At 35.6% G+C, this 12,997-nt stretch overlaps 1 protein-coding gene across 3 annotated transcripts in view; it reads right to left on the bottom strand.

Moving 5' to 3' along the window:
* dclk1b (doublecortin-like kinase 1b) overlaps nt 1-12,997 on the bottom strand; it is a 58,118-nt gene that overhangs the window by 39,576 nt on the left and 5,545 nt on the right. The window lies entirely within an intron of this gene.

The raw sequence follows: 12,997 nt of genomic DNA, 5'->3' as shown, positions 1-12,997 counted from the left end.
GAATTATGTTTTTAATCCATATCTGCCATCTGAGTGACTAAAACTGGCTCAACAAGTAAAGCAAATTGGATTTAAGTGAAAAGATGCCAAGATACGATGTACTCCATTCCTTCCTAAACCTCTTAAAATATAGCTAAATCTTCTTCTGACCTCAGTTAACACTCTGCTGACTCATAGCAGAAAGTAGCTAGTCCACATATTTGTGTTTAGAATGAAATAACTGGCCAGGAATATTCAGTTATCCATTACTGTAAGCATCATCAGTGAGGATGATTTATAAATAAATCAGGGTGATACAGAGATCTGACCTTCTCTGAGGTTTCATAATTGTGATTAACAGCTGCATGCTAAAGTTAATGAGCACCTCCTGCAGGTTTATGTCCTGTTTGACAGGAAGCTTTTTACTGGGGTTTCCTCTCAGTGCATTACTAGGATGTGGTTCATCTGCAGAGCCATTACTGACACTTATCTACACATCCTTAGCACAGAAATAAATAGTACACAAAGCTTTTAAAGAGATAGTTCACCCAAAAATGAACCAAAAAAAATCTTCATCTTCAGAATGCAAATTTAGATATGTTTGATCAAACCTGAGAGCTCTCTGACATGCAACTGACATGTTCAAGGCCCAGAAAGGTAGTAAGGACATCTTTAAAATAGTCCATGTGACATCAGTGGTTCAACCACAATTTTATGAGGTTCTGAGAATAATTTTCTACATTTCTGGGCTTTAAATGTGTCAGCTGAGTATGCTGGAAAAATAAATAAATAAATAAATAAAAATAACGTGTATTATTTGTGATGTGAAGATAATATAAAATAATACATTTTCTGATGTCTCTTTATTGTCTTGCCCTTTTTAGAGTTAAAATGTAATTTAATCTAAAAGTATTTAATTTCTGGAATCTGATTACGTAATACAGATTACATACAATCATTTACTATCCAGCACATACATGTATATAAATGTGTGTGTGTGTGTGTGTGTGTGTGTGTGTGTGTTGAATCACAAAACATGAATAATGGTATTGATAGTACAAACTAGGCCTTGATGTATTGGATAATTTATAGCTTTTGGCACTGTGCTGTCCCAAATTTTCATTACACTGAGACATATGCTATCACGGTTTTAGATCACCTGTGTGGGGGTTGTCTCCCAATTCACCAGGAAGGATTTTTCTCAGGAAATACATTAGCATATTTGCTAGAAATAGTCTGTCTGGGTTCTTAGGTTGTGTGGGGGTGGCACAGCAGCGGATCTGTCGTTGGAAGCGTAAGGGAAATCCAGGCCAGGTTGACAAAGTGCACTGACTAAATGCTAAGAGAAAAATTAGATTTGATGAAATTTAATCTACATTATTATGTTATCGTAAGGAAACTACATTTCTTTTTGCTTTGTTTGAAAGAAAGTATGTGTAAATTAATCTGGTTACTTTGACTGAATACAGTTTAAACAGTTTCATCACAGCTGTAATGAAAGGATGCTAGCAGCACAACCTTAAACAAACTCACCCAAAATAAAAATGCAGTCATTAATTACTCACACTCATTCCTTTGGAATACAAAAGGAGGATTCTGAAGAGAATTCACATAGTTGTTTTCCATTCAACTGCCTATAGCAACCTTAGGCGAACTAAAAAAACAGTATACAACACCATAAAAGTATCAATACATTTTATTTAAATGATGAATTGACAGATATTTATGCTATTATGCACTGACAATCTTAAATGCAACTCTCAAAACAAATATGGCACCAAGACTCTTTAAAATAAAGGTTCCAAAAATGTCTTTTTAAGCGATTCTATGGAAACAGGGTTGTCAGGTTTTCACAACAAAAGCGCCCAGTTTACTCAAAACTAGCCCAATTGCGTTCCGGGGGGTAAAATACGCATTTCTGGTGGGGTTAATATCCATTTATTGGGGTCGCTTCAACCCGCGGACATGAAAAACAACCTGCGGCAACAGTAATAAAGTAACCCAGTTCCACGGGAAAAAGGTGGACATATACAGCGCAACGGCTCACAGCGACCCAAGTTTCTTTCCCGTCTCAAGGTCCTATGCCAGTCCCACTCCCCTCTCTACCTATTACCTTCCTGTCATCTTTCGACTGTGCTGTCTGAATAATAAAATAACAAAAATGCCCCAAAATATAACTTTTAAAAAAAGAATGTTTCATTGAACAGTTCTTAAAAGAATCTGTGAGAAGTTTATGATGTAATTAGTGCAGTATGAAATTTGTTTTATACTTTTTCAAGTTCAGTTTATTTTTTTCCAAATTTTAATTTTTCTGGATTCAGTTTTTTTTTTTTTTTAAATTTTTTAGACTCAAATAAAAGAGACTTAAATAAAATAATGAAACTTACACAATTTAACAGAATTTTTTATAAAAAAGTTTAACAAAAATTGTCAGTTGTATTTTGACCAAATACTGTGTTTTCCATTAATTTTCTGGATTCCATTTTAATGGTTTCATTAAATGTTAATAATCAAAAGCATGTCTAATTAATTGATCTTACTTGATATTTTTTATTTTTTTTCATTTATTTTCAGAAATACTGTGTTGAGTATTTACGTTTTTCTGGTAAATAAATTCTGGTAAATAATTTTTAGCAAATATTTCTTATAAAATAATGTTTTATTAGTTTTATTATTAATTTTATTAGTGGTAGTAGTAGTATCTTTACATTTAGTAATATATTTCTGTCACAATTTTTTCAAGTTAAACCACTTTTATTTTGACAGGTTGCTGTGAAGACCCTTAAGTTTCTGTCTGTATATGATATGACGATAGTTTCTCTGAAAAGAAACAGTAAAATGCTTAAGAGCAGTGCTAGAGATTGTGTTTATGTGTTTATGTACTCATGGTGGCAGATGCTGAAAAAAACATGAGCGTCACGCGAGCTCAGCATGTGTGTAGTAAACAAAACTGCACGTCTGTACTATTCATTTACAGAGACGCAGAACATGCAGGATTCACATTTAAATAGTATTTTTGTGGCTTAATATTCACAGACATTAATCCATATTGCACTTGGATTTAAGTGTACTGACCTACTTTTGATTTATTCATCCAAAATTTGACAAATTTCATGACATTCCACGTTATACAGTAAATTCCATTTTTATGACCAAATTCCATGATAGGGCCCTATATAAGTGCTTAGCTACTCCAATACTGAGTTCACTGAGGTCTCCCCTTCAGCTACCATACTCTACACGCTACTATAATTCAACCCACCTCCCGCTGAGACTTAACAGAGACACGGCAATCACTGTTTAAATACAGCCAGATTCTCCTACAGCAGACATCTGTGCATTATCATCTGCCACAAAGCTAAATATCATTCTGAGCCACTACAGTATGGATAATTTCCCAGCCATAAAACTGAACCAGATCTACATATTCAGCAGTGCAGAAAAGGCAAGCCAAACATGGTAAGATGGTGCGGCTGGAAGAGTATTGATTTCCTCTCGGCATGGACTCAGTGACACAGCAGCAGCAGCGCAGGCCGCCACATGTCCCAGCAATAACCCACAGTGCATCGATCTGGACAGACTCCCGCTGTTAATACTCAGAAGCTTTCAGCAGGCAAACGCAACCAATCTGTGCTCACTGATGCCATTCAGAACCTCTTAAACACAAGTTAGAAACACATGGGCAAGACTGTGGTGGTAAATCTGTTAAGATGAGGACTGGTAAAGCTATGAATTATTGGTAGGCATTATTCTAAATAAATACTTTAGGGATTGGGATAGGGATTGTTCACCCAAAAATGAAAATTCTGTCATACTCACCCTCATGTCTTTCTGGGCCTGGGAACATTTTAGTTGCATTGCTGTCTATGCAGCGTCAGAAAGCTCTGGGATTTCATCAGAAATATCTTCATTTGTGTTCTGAAGATGGGTTTGGAATGACATGAGGGTGAGTAATTAATGACAGAATTTAAATTTTTGGATGAACTATCTCTTTAATATAAAAAAGCAATGGTCTGACATGGTTTATTGAATTTTATTTCTAATTTTACTATTAAATATCAATAAGTGACTATGTATAAGTGGTGCACAACATGCACTGACAAAAGGCCATAAGCAAACAATGTCTAATGTATGATATCTACACCATAAAAATACTTCCTGTGTTGGGTAAAAGCATCCTGAAGAAGTTTCATTTATTATTGAGAGGTTCATGAGGTGGAGATGAACCATTAGTTTTAACCTTGCACTGCTTGATAGTGTTCTTTCAGCCAATCAGATGATGGGGAATCACTTCAGAAAAGTTTACAATTCTGAATTTATTCTAATATCATCGATATACTATTATAGTTTTTGCAACCCAATCTCATGGCAATTCATACATATTTTACAAGGTGGCTAATTCATACAAATTCATACAACCTCACTTGTGAATTTTTAGTTAAATCAACTTAAAAGTACAAGTCATTTCAACTCACAAGTTAAATCAACTTAAAAGTTTTATTGTAATGAGTTAAAATGACTTGTAGTTGATTTAACTTAAAAGTTTTAGGCAGTTGCTAAAGTTTTTAAGTTGAAACTGGTGAAAACTTTTTAAGTGTATGTATTTTATGAGTTCTCCAATTCATATGAATTAATATGAATGACCTACCCCTAATCCTGCCCTTAAAAACATGTTATTGTCTGTCATTGGCATCTAGACAATTCATACAAAAGAGGTCATACAAATTTGTACGAATTAGCCACCTTGTAAAATATGAATTGGTCGTGAGATTTTGTTTTCGTTAATATTTTTTAATAAGACTTCATTTTTCATTTTCTGGTTTCACCTTAATTTTAGTTAGTTTTAGTCATTTTGTTGTGTTTTTGTCATTTTTATTATTCTTTAAAATATGTCTATATAATATTATTTTATGAATTAACTTATATTCATTCATTTTAGTTTGTTTAGTTTTAGTTCCTTAACTTTAAACAAAAATTTTCCAACTAGCTGAAATATATATATATATATATTTTAGTTAATGTTTATTTTCAACATTTTAGTCTCAGTTAACAATAATAATCCTTACTTCTGGACTACAGATGGCTTCTTTTTCTTTAAGACCTGCTCACAACAAAAATATAACTGTCATGTTCAACTCTAAAATATTTTACAGGCCAGAAATGGCTTTCAGTATCTACAGTTGCAATCCAAATTATTCAAAGAAAGGAGGAATAGTGTATAAGAAGAACACTAGACAAGTATGGCCTTCATGTTGAGGCATCTTGTCGAATACCACTCTTGACCAAGAAGAACGAAAAGGTCGACTTGAACATGCTAAAATTCATTTGGATAGACCTGTAAGAACAGAATAAAACACAAAACTGATTTTTGATGATGACCCATGCATTTTATGTCAGCCATATTTCTGTGCTTGATATTTGAAATGGCAGCATTGTTTGGTCTGAAAGGAGTCTTCATGTTTCGCAGTGATGGCAAGAGGTGACCTTTCATGAGGTGCACTGCCTAATGAGGTGCATTACATAAGTCCAGCAGTGGCAGATAATGAGTAATGACTCGCTCCATAAATGCAAGTCAGCATGTTGCAGTGTTACTCACACACCCATGTGTCACTGCGTGGGTTTACACTGAAGCCAGAGACGGACTGTACATTCACTTGGCTCATAGACCAATGGGTCAGTGTTAGGCTGGTTAGGTTCAGCATTTAACCACTGCTGGTAGATGGCATAACTATTTTCATATTTTCCTTTTTTAAATTGGGGAAATGAGGAATTTGAGGGAAAAAATTAAATGGATCTCATAGAGTCCTCAATCAAGTTGTGAAATGACACAACTCAGCCGCGGGCAATTGCATGGCCCCAGCACTTTTCGCAAGAGGGACATCCCGTGGGTAAATGCTTCATTCAACCCAGCCAGAGTCAAAGACCCTTAAGCTGAAACTGACACAAGCAGAAAGAAAATCACAAGCAACATTCCTCCCATCCTGCATCACCGCTGCTCAGCCCTTATGAGCATGACCGCCTGTGGAAATCACATCAGTGTGGAAGCTAATATGTGAATGAAAGAGCTCTCTTAGCCTTTAAGCTAATATTTATGGCACAGACGACAGGAGACACATGCCACCCGTGGAATTAAAGGGGAAATGCCTGTCTGTCTATCCTCAGGCTGTCTCGCATGATAAGAGAATAAGCTTTCATGAAGACGCCAGTGACACCACCACAAAAGGCTTCATAGAATGGTGGATTATAACTACGGATCACCTCACTGTGCAAATATGAAAGAAACGTATTTTTCTTTATTGCCGGCAGATTAGCGGCAACATAAGTCTGCTATGCATGGGATAGTGTACAGTCAGCCGGTCATTACCATAAAATAAAACCCAGACGACATGCTATGATTAATGACCGTCTGACTGAACGTTATCATGCAAGACAAATAAATACTATATTATTAAAACTATTATTTTGCGGACAAAACAGTGATCATAATTAGAAAACAGTAACCACTGTAGCATGAAAGAAAATTACAAATACAATTTTGGAGGGTTGCAGCTGTCAGAAATTAGTAGGAAGTAGTGTTGTCATGATACCAAAATTTTGACTTTAATACTAACTACTACTGATACTAACTACTAAACCGATACTATGAAAAAAACATAGAACAACAGGAAAACTAATTGAATAATAGATGATCCAAATAGAGATCATAGTTATTTTATCTATTAAAACAAAGCATTTCATCCCCCCTTTAATAAAAAATAATAAAATAAAATAATAATAATCACATGCCACATGCCAAGAGGAGCCTTTGTTATTAATAATAAGAACTTAGATGCAAACTAAAGGACAACTACAAAAAAATACAATTTGAATGAATTCAGCACATCTGTGGCCGCAGTGGGTTGTAGTGGGTTTCTACAACCCACTTTGGTAGATGCTTGCCGGGAAGGAACTGCATGTTGCTGAAACTGTTGCATTCGCCCATCTACTGCTTTAGAAAACATGCCCCAAATAATGACACTTCACTGGCAAGCAATTCCAGCTGCAGTGCTGAACCAATTCCCTATTGATAGTCTCTGCATTATCCTGCCGTCTTGTGTATTTGTCTTACATGGATGACCAGCCTTTTTTAGGGGAACTTGAATGAATTAGTGTCATTGTAAAGCTGCAATATTCAAGAGATCACAGATTTAGAATGACCAACTTCTCTTGCAATGGCTGAAAGGGTCATCGCTTTGGCCTTTATCTAGACAACCTCCTGTCGCAGTGTTTCAGTCACTTTAGAGCAGCCCACCATCTTGCAATCTCAGTGAAAATTGAAGGGATGCTGCCAGGTAAATAGGCTTTGTCATTTGTCATATGTTCTTTTACAAATATCCAGAGGTGGGTAGTAACGAATTACATTTACTTCGTTACATTTACTTGAGTAAATTTTTGGGGTAACTAGTACTTTTAGAGTATATTTTAAGATTGGTACTTTTACTCTTACTCAAGTAAATTTTTAGTGAAAAAACTTTACTTTTACTTCGCTACATTTGATAGCGTTCCTCCGTTACTGACAAAATTGTAATAAATATTAGATATCTAAAATAATTCGTTTATGTGACTTGATCTCAAGTCTCACGAATCGTTTGAGAGGCTGCTTCGCGAGAGTCTGCTACGCATCTCCCACTTAAGTCAAAGAAGTTCAGCGCGCCTTTAGAAAGATGATGGCTAAAGCAGAGGATGACGTGTGAGAGTTATCGGGGCAGATCACCCGTGGCCTCAAATCTAAGAGTCTATGTTTTCACTTCAAGATGTCAAAAAGAATAGTTTCATAATGCGATGCAGGCTGTGTGCACCAAAACAAAGTGACATCGCAGCGCACAAAAATTCCAGCTTCTACCTGAAAAACACGTAGCGGTAAGTGTCAATATGATGCCTATTTGAACCCTATTAATGGTAATTTGGTAACTATGGGCACTTTGACCTTATAATACCATATTTCACACACTGTCCGAATGTTTTTCCTCATTAAGCGCTTGTGCAAGCAATGACTAATATCTTCTGAACCTTACAAACAACACACGTTCGTAAAAAAAACCTTCATTCTAAACATCTGCATGTTTTCATATCCATTTTCCACAAGTCTAAATAAATTGAAGTGCATACTGTGACGTTATACACAAATTCGTACAATTAACTAAAGGTTTTTTTGTGACACCTCACCTAACGTTAAGTGCAGAACATGTACAAAATAAAAACGGCATTGTATTTTAATTTATTCCCATCTAATGAATGCATGTACTTGCATGCATGTAAATTGCATGTAAATGCAAGAATAAAGTAAATAAATGTTTTTAAAGGAAAAGAAAGAGCTGCTTAGCCCAGCACATTATTCATTTGCACCATTAATCACACAATATATACATATTATCAGTTCATACGCAAATATAATAACAAACACATACTTTGCACACACACTTTCTCTGTTGTTCTCTGTTAGCTTGTTTAAATGTAGATGCTGACAAATTTTGTGTTGTGAATGTGAAAAAAAAAACAGAGTTAACAGTTAGAAAAACGTCTGGGTGTGTTTGAAATTTTATTGAAAATGACAGTTTATGTGAAGTTAATGTGCCCATCACAGGGCTGAGATAGGCTACTTTACTTCAGCGTATGTTTTATATAAGCAGAACAAAGAGACTTTCAAGGAGAGGTGTGTGGAAGCTTTCCAAATAGTTTCCAGACAGGGTTTGTGCTTCATATCCATCAGATCAGAAGTAACTAGTAACTAGCTACTTGAGTAGTTTTTCCAGCGGATACTTTTTTACTCTTACTCAAGTAACTATTAAGATTGTTACTTTTACTCTTACTTGAGTAAATATTTCCATAAGTACTTGTACTTTTACTTGAGTACAGATTCTGGGTACACTACCCACCTCTGCAAATATCTAATTTAAGTTTTTTATGCTGTACTTCAAAATACAATTAATTTATGAAATATACTTAAAAACTGCTCCTCTACTTCTGTTATATCTCTACTTCTGATAACTTCAAATAGGACTAAGCAATGACACTGAAATCATAAGTAGCATGGGTATATTTGTAGCAATAGCCAAAAATACATTGTATGGGTGAAAATTATTGATTTTTCTTTAATGCCAAAAATCATTAGGATGTTAAGTAAAGATCATGTTCCATGAAGATATTTTGTAATTTTCCTACCATAAATATATCAAAACTTATTTTCTGATTAGTAATATGCATTGGTAAGAACTTCATTTGGACAACTTTAAAAACAATTTTCTCAATATTTTTTATTTTTCCAGATTTAGATTTTCAAATACTTGTATCTCACCCAAATATTGTCCTGTTGGCCTAGCAAACCATACATCAATGAAAAGCTTATTTATTCAGCTCTTAGATGATGTATAATGTATCTCAATTTAAAAAAAAATGACCCTCATGACTGGATACAATGAAAGCCTGTTTCAATTAGCATTGCTATGGACGACCATTAGTAGGAAATATCAGACTGACGAATGGTGAATGATGATTGACCAATCAGAATCAACTATTCCAGAAAGCCATCTAATGAATAGTTCTTAGTGTTCTTAGTTTTTATAGTAATATAGATTCTGTCAGACTGAAGCATTAAACATTTGTCAGGATCCTCCATCTGGAGCACTTAACCCAAATGCACAGAGTGGTGTTACTCATCGGGATGCGTTCCTGAAAAATGCTCGTCAACAGATCAACAAACCAATAACACCCTAATACATTTCAAAGCTTGCATCAGTCGCTCTAAGACAACTTCCTCTCAGAAGAGGGTTAGATAAGGCCAGAAAGCAATGGCCAAGGGCAAGATTTAGTTCATGTATCATTTATAAGAGCAAAACGGAAGGCAAAATGTCCATTTTGCAAAGAAATTTTCAGTAACTGTTCCTAGATGGTCAAATCTTCTGAATTCCCACTCCAATAAATATAAATCAATATATAAATATATAAATCAAATGCATTGCACTTCCTTCTAAACCTTGAAATGGAATTTACTGAATGACGTAGAAATAAAACAAATGTTGTTTATTCGATTCCTTCAATAAAATATTTGAGTCATCTTAATTTGAAAGAATTATAGGATTACTTTGCTTAATTAATCAGCATATAATGTAAGAAATTCAATTAAATTTTAAACAACTGCCTGTTCTACTAATACGCTTTTCAGCAACATAAATTTTGACTGTGTAAAAAGGCTGAGCAGTGACTGCATTCATAAATATCAAAGCTACTAAAGCATATTTTGGAAAATGTAGGATCACAAAGCATCGATCCAAAAATCAATTTCCTCGGCACACCATCACCCACCACAGCAATGCTTAGAGGGGTGCAGTAAATGTTTCTCTAACAAAAAATAAACAGCCATGCATAATGCCTCACGTGAGAGGCATGTTTGATTGCAGTCCCGAGCATCCATCATCCCAACCCCGGCCTGTAACATCACCACTACTGCACCCCTCCTGCCGCAGAGGCTGTTCCTAAGCAACCACCCCCATCAACCAGATTGCCATGGAAACCAAAAAGAGGGAAATCAAGGAGAGGGGAGAGGCCCTTCACATACTTGGGATGTGAGAAATTGGGGGATGTTCCAAGCTAGAAATATCTATTTGCACAACGTTCAACCATAAAATGAGAATTCTGTGTGTTTTAGCAAATGCAATTTTTTAATGTCTTATATAAATCTAGAAAGGCTAGATTTATATATAATGCTACAATTTTATGCACTAGGCTTGTATATAATAAAACAATTCTATTTATCTATCTATCTATGGCAAGTTTATTTATACAGCACATTTCATACACAAAGGAATGATTATTTAAAACTAGTTAGCCTTCAGATAGATATAGATGGACAGACAGGCAGATGCTCTAGTGTCTCTGTTTCTGATCTGCGGTGGGTGTAAACAGAGGAAAACATAACGCCACTGAAGGCCAATGAGTTTAAGGCCCTCTGGTGACAGCTTGTCACTTCATCAGTCTGTTCCTGTGGAGACACAGAAAGGTCACCATCACCCAGTCCCCAGCCATACGGCTGCCTCCCTCTGTCTGATCTCGTTCCTCTATCTCCTTCACCACAGTATTTACCTTTATCTCCCTATTAGTCTCTTTTGCTCTTATTTAAGCAACATAAATGCAAATCATCTAGGGAAATTCATAGCTCTGCAAGATAACAGCAACACTTCATGTGCAAACAGCCAATACTGGAATCACAACAATAGAGTGGCATAAGGCCTTAATATATAAGCTTGCAAGGTTGCAGGTTCAGAGCGCAGAAGGAGAGATTCATGAGCTTTGACTATTGTGCCCAGAAGTAAAACACTTAAAACACTAAATCACAGGTTGCTTCAATCAAACTGTCTCATATGTACTGCAAGTCTCTTGGTTAAAAAATTAGCAGAACACTAGTGTTGCAGACACAAATTTCACAATTTCGATTCTGATTCACAACCCTGGTGAAAAAAACAGCATATGATGGTAGGTATGTTTTGATGCTGGGATGCTGGTTAGGTATGTTTTGATGCTGGTTTAAGCTGGTCTATGCTGGTCATGTTGCTGGACCAGCATAAACCAGCAAAGGACCAGCATAAACCAGCAAAGGACCAGCATAAACCAGCTAAGGACCAGTTTAAACAAGCATCAAAACATACCTACCAGAATATGCTGTTTTTTCTCACCAGGGTTGTGATTCAAATCCATATCAATTATTATTGGATATAAATCAGGTAAATGCCACAAAAAAACTCAACTAATGCTATAAAATATGCATGAGAGTCAGTTGGTGCTATATTACTATAATACTGAATAATGATTTGTATACAAACACTTAAATTACACTCATTGAAGTTTTTATAACAAAACAGTTACACAGTTGTTAATTGGTGTATATATAGAGCCAAATGCTTCTATCTAGAGTTCATTTTTCTAGCCAATTAACAAGTTTATAGTCACCGAATATGATTTTTCTGAGGTAAATGAGACGTTACGTGACATTGTGTACAAGCTGGTATAGAGCTTTTCACAACACATCATCAGTTGGCCATATTGGCGGCACTGAACGTAAACAATGCCACTGAACTGAACGAAACTCGCATATTTAGCTGATTATTGGTGCTGAAAATGGTCAGTTATTGTCATGTTTTGGGCTGCACTAATCGAAAAATATTTGGAGTACTACAGACTGCCAAAAGTTATAACAAATCAAGGAGAAGAATGCAAAAAACCATCTGAGGAACAAAAGGCAGTTTGTGGTTGGCCAAACTGAACCAGGATTTTTTAAGGCAAGAATCTTGACATCATTCATGTTTGTTATTATAATTTCCGGTCAGGAAGGTGAAATATTAGGCTAAAATGTTCCAAATAGGGGTTTTTACAGCAACATTTTTGGTTCCCCAAAGAACCTTTCAATATGGAAGTCCATTGCCACTGATTAAAAAGTAAGAAAAGGTAACTTTTTATCTTACTATACAGTGTTTTCACGATGCGTCATCAATCGGTCATATTGGCATAAACAATGCCACTGAACCGTACGAAACTCGCATATTATGCTGATTATTGCTGCTGAATTAGTGCAGAAAACTGTCTGAGGAGGCCAAACTGAACCAGGATTTCCAGGGCAAGAATCTTGACAAGATTCATGTTTGTTCTTATCATTTCCAGTTAGGTGTGTGAAATATTAGGCTAAAATCTTAATTAATACGGCTCGTATGTATCCTTACCACCTATTAATATTAGGTTGTTAAAATATTGCGCCCTTTTCTGTTTACTAAGTCCTAATTTAGCAGCTTCCACACGTTTTTTTCTGTGCTTTAGATAGCAGAACAACATATTCAGTAGTACATTATCCGTGCGACCCATGCTGTTGTTTACATCCAAGTATCGCTAATATGGCCACGCATCCGCGTAACTGACCAAACCATGACGTAAGAAGTGCAAACCTTCTCGACATCTTTGCACTGTTAAAACACTGATTGAGTGATTACATGAG

Source organism: Labeo rohita, chromosome 15 (genome assembly GCF_022985175.1).
Source record: "Labeo rohita strain BAU-BD-2019 chromosome 15, IGBB_LRoh.1.0, whole genome shotgun sequence".
Classification (NCBI taxonomy): Eukaryota; Metazoa; Chordata; class Actinopteri; order Cypriniformes; family Cyprinidae; genus Labeo; species Labeo rohita.
Note: the sequence above shows the minus strand (reverse complement) of the source record. Positions and strands in the feature narration are given on the sequence as shown.